This window comes from Thalassophryne amazonica, chromosome 7 (assembly GCF_902500255.1).
Source record: "Thalassophryne amazonica chromosome 7, fThaAma1.1, whole genome shotgun sequence".
Classification (NCBI taxonomy): Eukaryota; Metazoa; Chordata; class Actinopteri; order Batrachoidiformes; family Batrachoididae; genus Thalassophryne; species Thalassophryne amazonica.
In genome coordinates, this window is record NC_047109.1 from 36,353,314 (window position 1) to 36,358,181 (window position 4,868).

Sequence of the window (4,868 nt, forward strand, 5' to 3'; positions counted from 1 at the left end):
AAACAGGTTTGCTTTCTTTTCTCTATTGCTCACAGGCGACAGAGAGAGAGAGAGGCAGACAGAGAGAGAGAGAGAGAGAGAGAGATGAGTCAAAATTTAACTTTGAATAAGAATGACAATAAGTCATGACAAAAGCAATATTATTGACAGATAAATTACATGGGACACCTGTTTGGCACATTTTAGCAGCTCCAACACATTCTTTTCTTGATATTTACACTTAAGTGTATATATTTTTACAGTGATCTGATTTATAGCAATCAGCATCTGTCAATCTGTCTGCCCGTCTGTCAGTTTTATATATATATATATATATATATATATATATATATATATATATATATATATATATATATATACGAGGGCTGTCCGTAAAGTATAGGTCCTTTTTATTTTTTTCAAAAACTATATGGATTTCATTCATATGTTTTTACGTCAAACATGCTTGCACCCTCGTGCGCCTGCGTGAGTTTTTCCACGCCTGTCGGTGACGTCATTCGCCTGTGAGCACTCCTTGTGGGAGGAGTCGTCCAGCCCCTCGTCGGAATTCCTTTGTCTGAGAAGTTGCTGAGAGACTGGCGCTTTGTTTGATCAAAATTTTTTCTAAACCTGTGAGACACATCGAAGTGGACACTGTTCGAAAAATTAAGGTGGTTTTCAGTGAAAATTTTAACAGCTGATGAGAGATTTTGAGGTGATTCTGTCGCTTTAAGGACTTTTCACGGTGCGAGACGTCGCTCAGCGCTCTCAGGCGCCGTCATCAGCCTGTTTCAAGCTTAAAACCTCCACATTTCAGGCTCTATTGATCCAGGACATCGTGAGAGAACAGAGAAGTTTCAGAAGAAGTCGGTTTCAGCATTTTATCCGGATATTCCACTGTTAAAGGAGATTTTTTTAATGAAAGACGTGCGGACGGGTCCGCGCATCGGGACGCAGCCGACGCGGCGCGGCGGCACAGGAAAAACACCTCCGTGTTGATAACCATTTGTAAAATCCAGGCGGCTTTTGATGGCTTTCAGTGGAGTGAGTATATGAGAAATTGTTTATCAGCTGGAGATGTTCCAACTTGTCCTCAAGGCTTCCAACAGAGGTGTTTTTCCTGTGGCGGAGCATCGCGGCGGCTGCGAGCCGACGCTGCAATCCACCCGCACGTCTTTCATTAAAAAAATCTCCTTTAACAGTGGAATATCCGGATAAAATGCTGAAACCGACTTCTTCTGAAACTTCTCTGTTCTCTCACGACGTCCTGGATCAACAGAGCCTGAAATGTGGAGGTTTTAAGCTTGAAACAGGCTGATGACGCTGCCTGAGAGCGCTGCGCGACGTCTCGCACCGTGAAAAGTCCTTAAAGCGACAGAATCACCTCAAAATCTCTCATCAGCTGTTAAAATTTTCACTGAAGACCAGTTTAATTTTTCGAACCATGTCCACTTCGATGTGTCTCACAGGTTTAGAAAAAATTTTGATCAAACAAAGCGCCAGTCTCTCAGCAACTTCTCAGACAAAGGAATTCCGCCGAGGGGCTGGACGACTCCTCCCACAAGGAGTGGTCACAGGCGAATGACGTCACCGACAGGCGTGGAAAAACTCACGCATGCGCACGAGGGTTCAAGCATGTCTGACGTAAAAACATATGAATGAAATCCATATAGTTTTTGAAAAAAACAAAAAGGACCTATACTTTACGGACAGCCCTCGTATATATATATATATATACGAGGTCTATTAGAAAACTAACCGGCAGTTTTATAAAAAAAAAAAAAAAAAAAAAAATATGGATTTGAATCACATGCAATTACACCAGACATGCTTGAACCCTCATGCGCATGCGTGAGTTTTTTCACGCGTGTCGGTGACGTCATTCGCCTGTGGGCAGGCTTTGAGTGAGCACTGGTCCAGCTCTCTTGGCTGAAATCCTTTGTCTGAGACGCTGCTGGAGACAGAGCGCGTTGCTTTATCAAAATTTTTTCAGGACCTGTGAGGGATATCCGAGTGGACACTATTCGAGAAATTCTGCTGGTTCTCGGTGAAAAGTTTAACGGCTGATGAGAGATTGTGGAGTTTCTTTCGCTTTAAAGACAGCTCACAAAGCGGATCGGCGCGGCGCAGTCAGAGGTGGCGTCCGTCTGGCTGTTTCAAGCTGAAAACTTCCACATTTCAAGCTCTGTTCACCCAGGTCGTCGTCAGAGAACATAGAAGTTTCAGAAGAGGTCGGCATGAGGAGTTTATGCGGACATTCCGTGACGACACCGCAAATCTGTGTGCGCCGCGACAGGAAAAACACCTCTATGTTGAAAACCATTTGTAAAATTCAGGCGGCTTTTGATGGCTTTCAACAAGTGAGTATCTGAGAAATTAACAGCTGGGCATGTTCCAACTTGTCCGTTAAGGTTTCCAACGGAGGTGTTTTTCCTGTCGCGATCCCCCGCGGTCGGGTCCAGCCCGACATGCGAATCTGCCCGCACGTTCTTTCATTACAAAATCTCCTTTAACAGTGGAATGTCCGCATAAACTCCTCATGCCAACCTCTTCTGAAACTTCTCTGTTCTCTGACGACGACCTGGGTGAACAGAGCCTGAAATGTGGAAGTTTTCAACTTGAAACGGCGAGACGCTGCCGCCTCAGAGTGCAGATCGCTGTCAGGCGCCGTGGGCCGTCCTTAAAGCGACACTTACACACCAAAATCTCTCATTAGCCGTTAAAATGTTTACCGAAAACCAGCTGAATTTATCGAATGGTGTCCACTCAGTTGTGCCTTACAGTTTTTGAAAAAAATTTGATCAAACAAAGCAGCAGTCTCTGAGCCATTCCTAAACAATGAAAAAATCGACGAGAGGGTGGGCGACTCCTCACTCAAAGACTGCCCACAGGCGAATGACGGAACCGACAGGCGTGAAAAAACTCTTGCATGCCCACGAGGGTTCAAGCATGTCTGATATATATATATATATATATATATATATATATATATATATATATATATACACACACACACACACGTTGGCTTGGATCATACCTCTCTAAAACACCTTCAGCTTATTCAGAACGCTGCTGCTCCTCTTCTTTTGGGAAAGAAAAAGTTCTACTACATTACGCTGGTCTTGGCTACTCATCACTGGCCTCTGGTCCATTACCGTGTTGATTTAAAACTTCTTTTAATTGTTTTTAAAGCCCTCAGTGGCCTGGCCCAAGTGTACCTTTCAGAGCTTCTTTTTCCTTACACCCCAACCAGAGCCTTAAGGACTTCTGACCAAATGATCAAATCATCAGAGGGAGTTTTTTCTTACCACTGTTGCCTGTGTGCTTGCTCTAGGGGTTGGTGAAGTTAAACCTTACTTATGCGATGCGCCTTGAGGCAGCTTTGTTGTCATTTGGTGCTATGTTAATGAAATGAATTAAAATAAATTATTCCCTACTACGTTTTACTCTTTATTTTACTTTGTCTTTTATTTGTTTTATTGCCTGTTGCCATTTTATTATTAATTTTTATTTATTTATTTACGATTGGGGGTAACTAATTGGTGCCCATTTTTAATTATGTACAGCACCTTTGGTTGACTGCTGTTGTTTTAAATGTGCTTTAGTTTAGAGTTGAGTACTCTGGAACCACCCATCAAATCCCAATAGTCAAAATGTCAACCCCAGTGAGGTCCTTTGTTTGGGTTTCATTAACATAAGGTCACTGTCATGAAAATCACTGTTAATAAATTATCTAATTATGGAACACCACCTAGATATGATTGGTTTATGTGAAACCTGGCTGAAACATACAGCTGTCCTCCCCTTAATTGAAGCCTGCCCACCGGCGTACATATTTAGTCATGTCCCTTGTGATACAAAGGATGGTGAAGTTATTGCTTTAATTCATAAATCTGGGTTTCACTTTCTGGCTCTTGGGGGTCTAATATATAATTCATTTGAACATTTCACTCTTTGCTCTGCCCAGGATACTATATATACCCAAGGTCAGAAGAATAAAAATCAACCATGTTATTTTGTCACCGTATATAAGCCCTCAGGCCCATATTCTGAATTCTTAGATAAATTTGGTGAGTTTATCTCTAAATTGGCAACCCAGGCCAATAACACTGTGATTGTTGGTGACTTCAACATTCATATAAATAAGCTTTCTGACCCCCTCTGCAAATCAGTCATGGACATTATAGCTGTATTAGGATTCCAGCAATGCATTCAGAGTTCGACTCACATTAGTGGAAATACCCTGGATTTGGTCCTTGTTCGTGGTATAACTGTCACAAATATTGGCATTGTGTCTTTTGTGTCAGTGGTTTCAGATTACTCACTTATTAAGTTTACAGTCTCTTTGCCTTGGTAACTGGAAGGAGAAACTTATTTATCATCCTGACGACAAAGCAACTCCTCAACTACAACTGAACTTGGAGCCAGACTGCCTGATATCTTAGCGTCACTTTTGGAAAATGACCATTCAGTAGAGTCTTGTGGACAGCTTTAACTCAGTGCTCATAACCACGCTGGACAAGACTTCTCTAAAACCACGCCCCCCCAAAACACACTTGCTTTGGTTTAGTGATTACTTACATGGCCTCAGCCATAGGTCTAGAGGTCTAGAGCGAAAATGTCACAGTTCAAAACTAGATGTCTTCCACCTAGTGTGGTGCAATGCTATTCTAGACTATAAGCATGCACTGTTGGCCACAAAATGTGCCTACTATTCTGATTTGATCAACAAAGACAAGCACAATTCAAAGTTCCTGTTCGACACAGTGGTAACACTTATTCACAAACAACCACCTGTAACTGGTGCTACATTTACAGTTCACGATGTCTTAGGGGATCCTCGGGATCTGTTCCTAAATGTTTCAAATCTGCAGTGATTAAACCATCAC